Here is a 15,683-nt window from a genome sequence, read left to right on the forward strand (position 1 = left end):
GATATTTTGATGCGACATATTCAAGGAGAGGTGCCTTGGTGTATATTATTCGCAGATGATGTGGTATTAATTGACGAGACTCGGATTGGAGTTAATGATAAGTTGGAGATTTGGAGAAAGACGCTTGAGTCTAAAGGATTTCGGTTAAGTAGAACCAAGACGGAGTACTTGGAATGTAAGTTTAGTGATGGGTCGCAGGAGGCTGGAGTAGTTGTGAAGCTGGACTCTCAGGCCATTCAGAAAAGGGAGAGTTTCAAGTATCTGGGGTCTATGATTCAGGGCAATGGTGAGATTGACGAAGATGTCACGCATCGTATTGGGGCAGGATGGTTGAAATGGAGGCTCGCTTCGAGAGTTCTATGTTATAAGAAGGTGCCCCCAAAACTTAAAGGTAAGTTCTACAGAGTGGTAGTTCGGCCAGCTATGTTGTATGAAGTCTGTGTTGGCCAGTTACAAATTTTCATATCCAAAAGTTTAAGGTGGCGGAAATGAGAATATTGCGATGGATGTGTGGGCATACCAAGAAAGCTAAGGTAAGGAATGAGATTATTCGGGAGAAGGTGGAAGTTGCCTCGGTGGAGGACAAGATGCGAGAAGTGAGGTTACGTTGGTTCGGGTACGTGATGAGAAGGGGTTCTGATGCCCCTGTACAGAGGTGTGAGACACTGGCTATGAATGATTTTAGATAAGGTAGAGGTAGACCGAAGAAATATTAGAGGGAGGTGATTAGGCATGATATGGAGCAGTTACAGCTAACGGAAGACATGACCCTTGATAGGAAGGTGTGGATGACGCAGATTAGGGTAGAGGGTTAGGGGGTAGGAGTGCGTCGGTAATAGTAGGGGTGCGCTCCTCTGTGTCTGGAGTTTCTTGTGCTTGGCTAGCAGTGTTAGTTTATTTGGCTTTCCGTACTAGTTTATATGCACTTATCTTTTGTGTTTGTTATACTGTTAGTTTGTCTTGCGTACCATACTAGTTATATGCACTTATCTTTTGTGTTTGTTATATTGTTATCGGTCCTAAGTCGGGGGTCCATCGAAAACAACCTCTCTACTTCTCCTAAGGTAGTGGCATGGTCTGCGTACACTCTACGCTCCCCAGGCTCCACTAGGTGGGAATACATTGGGCATGTTGTTGTTGTTTATATGAATACAGACTTTTGAGTAAAAGGTAATACAACATCTGCGAATCGAATACATCAGCTATAAATGGTAATATTATAAGTGTGGCTATAAAAGATGGATTCTGTGCCAAACTGTTGCTATTTTGAAACTTTCCCCCCAAAAATATCATAAACATACACCTTAACTTACTATTTTTACACAAATTTTCATCATTACAAAGTAATTACAAAAATTTCAACTAATTATGTATCTTCATTGGATTTATCGGAAGCTAATTATATATCTCGACAGTCCCAAAATCGAAAAAATATATCGAGAGCTAATTATGTATCTTTACAAAAGAAAAAGATACCGTTGGATGTATTATGTATCTCGACAAATTCAAAATCAGAAAAAATGTATCAGGAGCTAATTATGTATCTTTATAAAGGAAAAATATATTTTCGTTGAATGTATTATGTATCACGACAGATTCAAAATCGAAAAAAATATATCTGGAGCTAATTATGTATCTTTACAAAGGATAAAATGTAGTTTCATTGGATATATCGGGAGCTAATTATGTATCTCGACAGATTCAAAATTGAAATTTTCAATAATATGCAATATGTCGGAATTTTCTATAATAAAGCTCCAAACTGTCAGTATTTATGTTATTTGCCCTTCTAGAAAAGGGAAAAATCATCTAGATATTTACCATGTGTAACAATAGAATTCTTCCAGATATAACAATTATAATACATTTATATTGCATGCATAATTCAATTTTAATACATATTGCATATTCTTACCTAAGAAGTATAATACAATTTTAGATACTTATAATACATCTATATTGTATACGTAATTCACTTTTAATACATAATACAATTACTGTATATGGTAATAAATAAAAAGTATGTGTAAAAGCAGTATTTATTTATTAATTTATAATTGTCCAAGTAAGGGGTCGCTCCATTTAAGTATTACCCACTTTATATTCTTTTTCGTGAATATTCAAATTAGATAACTTTCAGGAGAAATGATATACTTCTTTTTTTTCCTTCCACGTCATCACACACATGACTGAAACTTTAGTTAATATTGACATGTGTTTTAGTCATGTATGACTGAGCACAAATATATATAATAAATTAAAATTTTGTTGAATGAGTTTGTTAAATTTGTTGTTATATTGATAAAATTAATGACTGAAATTTGTTCTTTATGATATATGAAAATTATATGATTCAAATTTGAATTTAGATATAATAGATTTGAATGTTAAAATTTTAAAAATAAAATTATTTTTTCGACAAAAAATTTCAGAGTTGCATATCTGAAAAGTTCAGTCTATGTTTACATATAGTTTAGTCATGTATGCATGCACGAAGTTCAGATTTGAAAAAAATAAAGAGTATTGAATGAGTTTGTTAGATTTGTATGTGCTTTTGACAAATTAATGATTTTTATTTTATTCTCTTTGATATATGTAACCTATGTTTCACTTTGAGCTTATTTTGTTCAGAAGCACATAATCAAAAGTTTGATGAATTTTTACATACGTTCCAATAAAAAACAATTCAACTCTTTTATCTTTGCAAGTTATACGAAGCATCAAACAACTTTTAGATTTGAGCGTCTAATGTTATTAAGCTTCGTACGTGATTGCCTGACTTCTCTTACCCAAAGTAAGAAAGTTTACCAAATAATTTTGAAGAGGGTATTAGTTAAATGGCGATATCAAACGTGGTTATTCGTCCACTTCTCTCAACAATTAAGGGAAGGCATACCTGATGACAAAGAGTGTCACCTGATACCATTGCGTTAAAAAATCTAGTCTATATATTTATATATGAAAATTATGAAATACTAGATTACAAGTACCTATTTTTAATCTCTAATCTTTATTTTTAATCTCTAATCTCTAATATGTTAAAAGTGTGAAAATGTTTATAAAAATAATTTGAACTTTTTGTCTTTCATTAAAAGACTCTTCTTTAGATAAAATCATTTTTTCACTATTTTTCATGAATTATTAATTAATTATAAAATTAAAAGTAGTCTTAAAATATATGATAAAAAATATTTAAAAAATTAATAATTAAGAAATCTTAAAATATATAATAAGAAGCAACTTTATTTGAACTGTACAAGAAATCCTAATTTTTATTTAAAGACTTGAAGTTAACAAGACTTTTCATTAAAAATATTTATGTTCATCACGTTGATTTATAAAAAGTCCCAAAAAAAGGAAATCCTTTTGCTTCTGTATTTAAACTTTCCTTATAAATTCTTTGGGTTATTAAAAGTTCCTCCGATCTAGAAGCCTTTGAATGTTACGGGGAAAAAAGGCATAAATATTCTCCGAACTGTCGTCACAACTTACTTTATTATTTTAATTTTATTGATAATTATTTATCTCCTTTAAATAATTTTCGTGTGGATTATATTAACCTCTTAATAACTGACGTGATTGAAAAAATTAAAGCGCATTTAATTAAACTAGTATAGTACGTGCTTTGCATATGTATATAGCATTACTTAACAATAAATATATATCAAAAGAACAAATTATTAAACGTTATATTATTAAGTAAAAAATTTAAAAGATCAACATTAAATTTAAAAATGTACATGAAGAAGAACATGATAGTTCACCATACATTTTCTATATCTCTTTTAATTATTATAAACGTAAGTTATGGACCTGTGAAATATATTAAAATATACTTTAATCTTAAGTTTTAAATATTCTATATGAAAATTTGTAAATAGAGTATTTAAAAAAGGAAAAAGATATTATTTTTTAAAATAAACTAAAAATAAAAAATAAAACAAACAACTGAGATTCATGTAGCTCTCATATGCTAAAAAAAGTAAGATATTTGTGTGCTAGGGTATGTATGTATATGAGAAGATATTTTTTTTCATATAATTTTTTTACATCGGCCACTATTTGAGCCAACAAGTACTCTTCCTTTTGAGAGCTTTTAGGTTCCATGCCTTTAGAGGCGGATCCAGGTTCAAATTGGTGGTGCTCCGTTACCTATTAAACTTAATGCAGAATAGGTATAATTATATTTAAAAAATGTATAAAAAATGATATAAGATGAAAAAAACCTTTGAAATCAAAAATATAATTGGGTGCTTAGGTTTTAATGCGGAATCTTAAAATTTTGGATGTCCATATATATGTTCCAACCTCCCGAGCATCCACAATGCCTAAATTTTAGGTCCATCATTGCATACATTACAGAGTTTTAAAATAGTACTCCTCTTTTTAATTGAGACTAACTAAATGAATGTGTATGTTTTTTTAATTGAGACCAACTAAATGAATGTTTATGTTTTATTTGTTTATAGGATGGGAAGAGTAAGGCCAAACATGAAGTGGCTGGAGAGCTATAATAATCGGTAAGTCACTTATTCAAATAGCGTGTTTATAAAAGTATGTTTCAAATGCCATATAATTTACAAATATTAAACAAAATCATGCAAGCACTTTGGAAGAAAATTTCAAGCATATAATTAAAGACTTGCAATGGGCCAGTACGTTTAATTTACTATTTCATCTATTTCTATCTTTTCGCATATTATGTCTTTGATATTTTTATCAGGTTCATCTAACAAACAAACAGTTCTTGATCATAATATAAGTTACTATCACTTTATTTTATTACACTTCAATTTCTTGGCAACCTTAGAATTGAGCAATTAAGTCTCAAGTCACTCTTGGTAGAGAGGGCTTAACCTTTAATATGAGACTTTGATGTGAACTCGAATTCAGTGAAGCTCCAATGCAAATAATGAACACTTCAAACTGTAATGCAAATAAATAAATAAATAAATAAATAAATAAATAAATAAATAAATAAATAAATAAGAAGGTATACATACAGATTTATATTAAAATAAAAAAAGATAACCATCCATGTCCACAAAAAATTCATCTTTTCGGCAAGTCATAAGAAGGCATTATGCATCATAGAGATAATTGCAAGAACAATTTAGACTTGAGATACCTAACTAATAGGGAATTGTTTAGATCACCATTGAAGAATATATTGAAGATGGAACTCATGCTTGCAACCAATCACCTACAAATTGAAACATTATGTTACTCGATGACAAAGTCAATTATGTTCATATTAATACAAGATAATGCCAACAATACGTACAGTAGAAAGATTACTATCAGAAAATGCTTCAAGATATATGTTGCAAGCATCATCGCAGTAGGTCTTGTGGAGAGAGTGTAGAATGTACCATTAACTTGTAGAGATAGTGACACTATTTTCGAAAGACCCTCGACTCAAGTAGTAAATCAAAGTATAAAGAAGAAGAAAACATAATAAAATAACTATTAAGGAAATCAGTGCAAAGCTTTAAAAAAAGAATAAAAAATAATAACAATATAGTGTGATAATCGAAACACAACAAACAACAAATGATTATAAATATAAAAGGCAAGAATTAAAAAAATACGGCTAATATAATGACAAACACTAATACGCCTAAACCCTCGAAAGAAAAGTAAACATAAGGTTAGTACAATGTCTCATAGAAAGCCAACTTATTCATTTTCATTAGACAAACAAAGTTAGATGATGTAACTGCTGGAATCAATGTAATTTACCACTTGAAAGTAATTTTATGTATATTTATTATATTCATGATTTAGTGAAGCGAGAAAGCACAACCATGGCTTACTCGCCAGTACACTCATGTTCAACTCCAAATTTTAATTAAGGTAATTATTTATGCTGTCAAATAAAAAATAGTTCCAGTTAGTTTATACTATTTCAATGTCCTTATTTGACATAGAATCTCAGACAAAGACTACTTATATACAACTCTAATTGTGGATTTAATAAATATGCACCATAAATTTAACATTAAACCTAGACAAATTTCAAAACAAAAGTGACTTCTTACTTATATTTTAGGACTCCTAATTTTAGAAAAAGTATCAAATCTTTTAAAATTCTGAACCCATATATTTTAGGAGTCAAACTATTATAAATATAATCAATAATAATTGGAGAAAAATAATAAAAAGACGATATTATCTATTACGGAGAGTTTTAATGAAGGACAAAAAGTTCAAATCACTTTTTAAAGGGGCTTCACATTTTTAACATATTATAAATAAAGTATAAAAAAAAAAGTGAGGCCCACTTTTAAATTTTCAAACACTAATTTTTTTCTTTTCCTTCTTCTTCCTCACACCCCACCATCCTCTTCTCTTCTCCTTCCTCACACCCCACCACCCCTCTCTTCTCCTTCACTTCACCAATTTCTCCAAGAAAAAAGAAAATTTGCTGAATTCTCTAAATTCACAAGCTTGAAATTAACCATCTTACTCTTCATCATCTCCTTAAATTTCATAACCACTTACTCTTCTCCCCCTCATCAACCCCATTTCATTAAAGAAAAACAAAAAAGGAAAAAACTCTATCCCTTTCTTCCTTGCACCCCACCACCTCCGTTTTCAATTCTGCAGTTCAAGTAAAAAAAATAAAATAAAAAGCAATCCAAGGGAGTCATCTTGATAATTTCAGTGGTGGTTAATAACAGAGCTTTAATGAAAATCTTTAAAGTTTTTTTTGGTGTTTGCAGGGGTGTGGGTGCGGGGTGTGGGAGGGGGGAAGGGAGAGGGGAGAGGGGAGAGGGGGGAGGGTCTGAAGAAGAAAGCTCGGATGAGGGGGGGATTGACATGCCGTTAATGTGTAGGCGTATGTAGTGCACTCTCCACTGTGAAAGTGATATTATATTTTTAGGGGATATTTAATTCACGCGAAAGTTGTTTAGGAAGGTAAATATAAATTTAAAGTGTTAAAGTAAGTTGTGGCGACAAGTTCAAGGGATATATATGTGTGTGTGCGTGCGTTTAAAGAAATACAATTTTGCTTTTTATGTCCTTGATGTTTATAAAAACAAATTATTATGTATTCTTGATATACAATTATTTAATTGATATCTTTTTTGTGATTTTATTATGATACTGAAATTTATAATAATAACTTATCATGTATTTTGATAAACAATTGTTAATTGAGAAGTTAATTTATTAACAACAGGTTTAGGTATAAAAATGTCTTACCAATTGAAAATTTGATAATATTTATGATCAAAGAGATAAATTTATTTGAGATTTGAGGTAGGTTTTCTAAAATTTTAGTACGTTATTAAAGTTTATAATAATAAATTATCATATATTCTTGATAGACAATTGCTAATTGTGAAGTGTTTTTGTGAATCTTGATTGTACCTATGTTTGAAGAGACAAATTTACTTGTAATTTGAGGTAAATTTTCTAAAATTTAAGTATGTTTGTGATGTTTACAATAATAAATTATCGTGTATTCTTGATAAATAATTATTAATTGAGATATTTTTTTTGTTATTTTAATATGAACTAGAAATTTACAGTAATACATTATCATGAATTCTTGATAATCAATTGTTAACTGAGAAGTTTTTCGTGGAAAAACAAGTTTAGGTATAAACATTTTAGTCATGCTTAGAAGAAAATAATAGAAAACTCAAATTAAGACTCCTGTATTTTATATAAATTTATAAATGATATTGAATAAATTCAACTTCATCTAAGTTTCATCGCATCAAACCTAAATAAAAATTTTAGTATGTAGAGAAAGGAAGGATCCAATTATATTGTTCACTTAAATTATTAGAAAATTTAGGTCTAGTTCCATGCTTCTATTTCAAATTAGTCGGATCTCAATATAGATTTCAAATATTAAATTTCAAAATATCTATAATATGTAAGTTGATCAAATTGACATAAAACACACATACAATAAAATGACACTACCTAACACAAAATTCATCATAGTAGGCTGACTAAGCGCATGTCTTTTGTTGCATGTACTCCGAGTCTGTTTGAAAAAACGCCTTCAGTAGACTTGAACTCTCATGTGTTGCCCCCTATCAAACAAAATCAATCATCCAAGTTTTGCTTTTGCATGAATGATACACATTAAATTATGTACTCAAGCTAAATTTAAAATTCTAACAAATTTGTTTGATTGTGAAGAAATAATCTCGGAATTAGTTATCCATTCATATATCGAATAAAAATAATATTACAATGCCGGAATAACTAGTTCCTAAATGAGTTATTCTAATCAAGCATAAGAAAAACTCATTCAGAAATTAATTATTTCTTACTCCCTCCGTTTTAAAAAGAATGACCTACTTTTTTTTTTTTTTAATTCGTTTTAAAAAAATGACCTCTTTCTTTTTTTGGTAATACTTTTAATTTCAACTTTTCACATGACATGTTTAGGACCATAAGATTAAATGAGATTTTGGTACATTTAACATAACATTAATTTAAGGCCACAAGATTCAAAAATCTTTTTTATTTTCTTAAATTTTATGGCAAATCAAAGTAGGTCATTCTTTTTTAAAAGGAGAATTTCTTGTTCCAAACAAACCCTAACATTAAAATAATTGTTCACTATTTCCTCTAATTTGTTCTCTTCTTTCATTTGCTATTAATAGAATCTCGCGTGTCACACTACCGGACATATCTGATTAATAGAATCCCCAATGTCACACTACCGGATATATATAATGAGGCTCCAACTTCACATTACTCCCTCTATCTCAAAACAATTATCATTTTACTCACTTTCTAGGAGTCAATTAACTATTTTTTTGGAGTTAAATTTGGTTGGACTAATTTATGTTTTAAAATTAAAATTTAAATATTTAAAAATTATATCTTGTCAATTTGGCGCAAGAATAAAAAAAAAAAAAAAAGACCAGTATTTTGACACCGAGGAGCAACAATTAACGACAACCCCTCTCTCCCTTTGACACATTTTTCTGATAAGTTCTTTTCCCCTTTCCCTGTGTATTTTTCTTTTATTAGATAGCAACTAGGTTCATTTCCTTTTCCTTGCAATAATAAAAATAGCAACTTCATACTTGATTCTCTCTTATTTATTTTTCATTCATCACTACATAATATCATTGTCTTTTAGCCTATAACTCAAAAGCTACCACCAAACAAGTCATCAGTCATGTCTTGTTCTTATCTTGTTCTATTTCTTCATTTTCTCTTCCTTTTAAAATTCATTGATGAATTCCTGAGAGAACTGCAGCCCTTGCAAGATGTGTTCTATGAATATCCACTCTATAGAGTCGAATGCCTTCTGTATGTCAAGCTAAATTTAGAATTCTAAGAGGTCGTTTGGTTGTGAAGAAGTTATCTCGAAATTAGTTATCCATCCATCATATGAAATAAAAATAACATTACAATTTTGAGATAATTATTCCCAGAATGAGTTATTCCCATCAAACTTAAGATAAAACTCATATTGAAATTAATTATCCCTTATTCCTTATACCAAACGAGCATTGCTGGACATAGCTGATAAGATTGGCCCCAACTTCACATTAACAATTCTGCTGACAAACAAACCAATTGCTCTATTCCCCTTCTCTTGTACAATAGTGTATTTTTCTTTTTTCAAATAGCAACTAGGTTCATTTCCTTTCCCTTGCAATAATAAAACAGTAACTTCTTACGTGACTCTCTCTTACTTATTTTCATTTATCACATGCATGTCTTGCAATAATAATCAAATGGTAGCCATGTCTTGTTCTTATCTTTTTCAGTTTCTTCATTTTTTCTTCCTTTTAAACTTCATTTCCTTATCTCATGCTTCTTCTGTATGTGACTCATTCATCAATTGCCTCTCCACCAAATCAATTCCCCAATCAGAAATCTCCATTTTACAAGCCTATAGCAGAAACCGTGGATTTCTTAACTCTACAACTTCCAAACCGGGTCATCATCATCATCACCCCTAAGGAAGAATCCCATGTCCCCAGCGCGGTCCTATGTACCAAAGAGATCAACTTCCAGCGCAATTTCCATAGATGTCAATGATGAAACGGCTTGGGTACAAGCAGGTGCTACTTTAGGGGAACTTTACTACAACATTTGGATGAAAAGTGAAGTTCTTGGTTTTCCGGCGGGTGTGAACTTTAGCTACTGATCAAGCTTTATATTTATCTAAAGATCCATTCGGATTAAGTTTCTTTTTGAAAATTCATTTAGAACCAATTAGTTTTGCACCAGGAGGTAAATCAGTTAAAATCCTTGTATTGTTTTTCATAATTGAATCAAGTTCAATTTTTATTGTCTTTTTTTAAAATTTAGCATCAGATGAAGATACAATTTCAAGATAATTTGATGGTTCATTATGAACAAGAAAAGTTAGAAAATCATTTCCATAAGAGAAATATTCTTTTCTAGGCCTTTTTCTCCTTCTCAGTTCCTCAATATTAGTGGTCGATTCATTTTCTGTTTTAACAGGTGCATAAGAGATTTTATTACATAGTGAAAAAATATGTTCAAAGAATTCAACATTATTTGTCTCAGTTATAGTATTACTATTAAGTACATCACATTTCAAGACAAGAAATCTTTATGCAACACTATGTTCAGCATATCCAATAAGCATGTAATTAGTAGTTTTAGAACCTATTTTCCTCTTTTTAGGTTTAGGAAGAAGAACTTTCGCAAGGCAACCCCACGCTTTTAAATATTTCAAATTAGGCTTATAACTTTCCCACAATTCATAAGGGATTTTGCCAGTTCTTTTATGAGGAATTCTATTTTGTAAATGACATGCAGATAAAATAGCTTCACCCCACAAATTATCAGGTGCACAAAAGCTAATTAGCATAGAATTCCTCATTTCTTTCAGTGTCCTATTTTTTCTCTCAGCTATACCATTAGACTCAGGAGAATAAGACGGAGTTACTTCACAAATAATACCTTCTTTTTCACAAAAACCATTTAAAGATACATATTCTCCACCTCTATCAGATCTAATTCTCTTGATTTTTCTACTAAACTGATTTTCAACTTCAGATTTATAAGACACAAAAGCATCAAATGCATCATCTTTATTTCTAAGCAAATACAACTTAGTAAATTTGAAGAAATCATCAATAAAAGTCACATAATATCTTTTTCCACCTCTAGTCAAAGTTTGTCTTAAATCACCTAAATCAGTGTGAATCAAAGATAATAGTTCAGTTTCTCTATCAACTGAAAAACATGATTTTTTTAGTAATTTTAGCTTCAGCACACATTTCACATTTATCAAAATTACTTGAATCTAAACCAAATATTAGACCAAGTGATTGCATATTCTTTATATATTTGATATTAACATGTCCTAATCTAGCATGCCATAAAGAAATAGACTCAATCATATAAGCAGAAACTGATGCATTATCATTGATAATATCAAGTATATAAAGTCCATGATTACAACGTCCGTTTTCAATAAGAATATCATATTTAGTTAATATGACCTCATTATTTTCAAATATAACCCTTATTCCAGCTTTTCCTAATAATGCCAAAGAAATTAAATTAATTCTGATATTAGGAACATGCAGCACATTACTCAATGCCAAGGTTTTACCAGATGTGAGTTTGAGAAGAACTTTGCCTTTTTCAAGAACTTGAATAGTTCTCGAGGTCCCAAGATAAATAATTTCTTCTTCTTTCTCAACTTGGGTGTATGATAAAAATTTATTTTTATTTATACAAATGTGTCTGGTAGAACCAGAGTCTACTACCCAGTTTCTCACATTGTTCTCAATATTCATTTCTGAAATGACTGCAATAATTATATTATCCGTTTCAGTCAAATTTATTTTTGACTTAGCGGGATTGTTATTTTTTTCACATATTCTATTGAATTGAGATGCATTTTCTATGAAGATTCTATTAGTGTCACGACCCGAACCGAGGCCCTTGCCGTGACGAGCATCCTGAACCGAGAAGGCTCGGACACCCTTCTAACTCTGAATCAAATACACCATTCATACACAAATAAGGAAATACGGAAAATATAGCGACATGGACTCATGGTCATAAATCTGATATAAATTCGGTAATAGAAAATGACAATCCAAAATCATCTAACAACCTCTGGAAAATCGTCTGCGAAATCTCTACTACATGATTAATAACAAATATCTAAAAACTGGGACAAGGCCCCCAGTAGACCAAAACTGTAATAGATAACATAATATGAAAGGACAGGCCTCCTGGAATGGAGAAGGCTCACCACTGCACAATCGGATCTATTGTCTGAATTATCTACTGCTTATCTGGACCCCTAAACTGAGCCTCAGAACCTGAGAGGTAGGGGAAGAGGGTCAATACAGATGTACTAGTACGCAGAGTAATCCAAAAACAAAATAGAATTTTTATATAACATAGATGAGAGTTGTTATAAAACACTTTATAGAAAAATAGTTCAAAAACACATGGGCATAGTATAAGGATTTTTCAACAACAAATGCAACACTGTTGAGCTAGGTGGTACACCCTACAATCTTTCACCAACTGCCAAATTCCGGTTGCCGCCAAGATTGGAGTATTAGTAAGGGGAGAAAAACATGTAAGATCACACAACAGGGTGTCTCCATACCAATCAAGTCCAAGTGTCAGGGTTGGGCTCAAGATCACAAAACAGGGCTCCTAACCATTAGTCCCGAATAGGGATGACACAATACGAGGTACACAAGATCACATAGCATGGTACCAAGTTCCCCGTATCGACAATTCACGATTTCCAGCATAGATTTATTTGACTCATGCTTTCTTCGGGTAACCACCTAATTCACATAAAGTTAAGCTTTAAGCTTGATTCCAGACAAAACATATATCATACTCTGTGGGGTATCGTCATACCTCGACGTGAAAGTCATCAGTATCACATCACTTCTCCAACTTCTTATATCATTCAGAACATGCACATACATAAGACTTCCACACACATCAAACACATGCACAACGGTTCTCACATATAATAATTCAAGATTTTTTATCATTTAAGAGTAGTATCATAGAAACAGCAAAAAAACTCGTACTCTCGATAGTTTAACACAAGTATTATATGGGTATAGAACATTATCATGGGGGATTTAAAGAATCACAATTCATATACATCACATCCTTTCAAAATTCAGATCACATGTCCACAATTTAACAATTGAAATATATTCAAGCAAACAACCCTATGAAGTTTCATTATTCTTTCCAAATCATGACACAACAGGTGTTATTGGTATAACAACGAAATCCATACTTGTAATAACACATATATATGTATAAAGATTAAAGTCTTGTGCAAATTCTTTTAAAATCATGCCCATAAAATTTAGGACAACCCCACGTACCTCTATTTTGGAAAATAATGGATGATTCTCGACGCCTACAGCTTGGGAATTCCAAATCTCCAATTAGTTTCAAAAACCCACGGTTGAATCTTGAGTTGATTGAATTTTTAGTTTGAAACCCTAAGAAGTGTTCTTGAGAGAATTTCAGAGAATGTGGATGTATTTTGAGAATTGGGGACTGAATTTAGTGTTTATGGCTAAATAAGGATGGGAAAAGGACCATTTTGCCCCCAAAATGGAGTGTTTAAGTCACTTGGGTCATAATGTATGCGACGCACACCTTATCGCATAAGATAGGTTGTGCGGCGCACACTTTATCGCACACATTAGGGTGTGCGTCGCACACCTTATGGCATAAGTTAGGGTGTGCGTCGTACACCTTATGCTAGGCGACACACTCCACTTTGCAAAGCCATAACTTCTTGCTCGAGTGTCAGATTTTGGCAAAATTGGTATCGTTAGAAAGATAATTCGAAGACCTTTTATTTGATATATAGTAGGCCTTCTAATTAAATATATACAAAGAGTTATGATCGATTGAAGTTGACCCAAGTTTTGACGCTCACTAAAACTCGAACGATAGGAAAGCTTTCAACTTGACCTTGAGTTAGGGGACCTCTATGATCTCAATTCATACTCAAATAGATTCCAACACTACATAATTAATTAACATACCAAATTTGCATAGGATTTATGGCTTGTGGAACATCAACGCATAGAAATGACGGTTCTCGTTCTAGCCCGAAATGTGGAGTGTTACATTATCTCCCCCTTGGGATCATTCGTCCCCGAATGTTGGGTAGGAAATTGTTGAAGCTTAGAGGTATGGAATAATGCGGACATGATGTTCCTTCTAAGAAAGGACATAACTGATCTGAAACATTTAAATTTCTATCATGAAACTGAATTCTAAGCTGACTTGACTTTTCTTGCTTCAAGAAGCTGATTCGCGCTGAAAATTTAGGATTCCCTTAAAATGTTCATGATCCAATCATACATATTGAAATTGGGAAGTGATAACTTATGCAAGTATGAGTCATAAGACATCAAGACTTAGATCGTACAAGGGTATTACTCTATCAACTCTAATGAACCGAGTCATGAATAGATAGCTGAATCTGAAATATAATGCTTGGAATGAACTGAATTCACAATTTATATGGATGGAATAGATTATGTCTTGGGGATGGACATACGAATGAGACTTCGAATAGTAAGATTGGGTGAAAAGGTGGGAAACCACAGTAACTTGTCTGCCTGTCTGTCAAACTGAATTGCTGGTTATACTGGCTGAATTATACTGGAAACTTATACTTAACTGGAGTATCTCTTCAACACTCTTTCTAAAGAAGTCCTAGCAGCATTAGGGAGCAAAGAATTTTGGGCATGAGTTACACAAGACATCCAACTAAGGAATCACAAAAATAACACTACTCCATAGCATGGAATATAGACATATAACTCATAAACTAGGATAGAATTACCAGGCCTTAGGCAATGCCACCTCTTACTTTCAAGCTTAGCACATTTCTCGAATACTCCCTTAACTATACTATTCCCCTTAAATACCATACTCATTCAATTTGGCTTAAAATTCTCATGTGGGCATCGATAAATCTTTCTACTAATATCTAAAGTAGCTTAAATCCTTTCACCGTCATCAAGCCTAACTATAAATCACAAAATACAACACGCTACACCATGATATTATTCTAAACCATATGATCCAACCTTCTATATTTCTTTTTTTTTATCACATCCTAAGCATAATATGCCCTACCACTTCAATAACTAACTCTGAACTCTAACTATGGATTCACTAGCGCATATTGTGTTTCTCCACTTACATCCCAACATGTCATTCAAGCCTATCCTTATAACCACATATGTACTTCAAGGCAACATTAATCAAGACGTACTTCATTTATTCTCTAAGCCACCATTAATACAACTCTCATGCGCTATCCCAAGAACATATACACATAAATTTCTACTAACTATCACTTGTATCAAAGACTTCGCCCCAAATCTTACTTCACACTTATGGCCTCATCTAACACAAGCATACGATGATCTTTCATCAACAAGAACCATTCACTCATCACCACTATCATTACATAAGGAGTCACCAAAAGGTTAGAACATAAAGCCTTGAAGCATGGAAGGATATTATATGAGACTTGACACTTGCCTGAGGAATAACAAATCAACATCAGGGATTTATCAAAGTAAATCTGAATTGAGGGCATACATGGCTATAAGCTGATTCTCGTCAATCATTTGGCGTAAAGCATGATTTATGGAAACTGAGCACACTATAAGATGTAAATACAT

This window comes from Capsicum annuum, chromosome 7 (assembly GCF_002878395.1).
Source record: "Capsicum annuum cultivar UCD-10X-F1 chromosome 7, UCD10Xv1.1, whole genome shotgun sequence".
NCBI classification, from domain to species: Eukaryota; Viridiplantae; Streptophyta; class Magnoliopsida; order Solanales; family Solanaceae; genus Capsicum; species Capsicum annuum.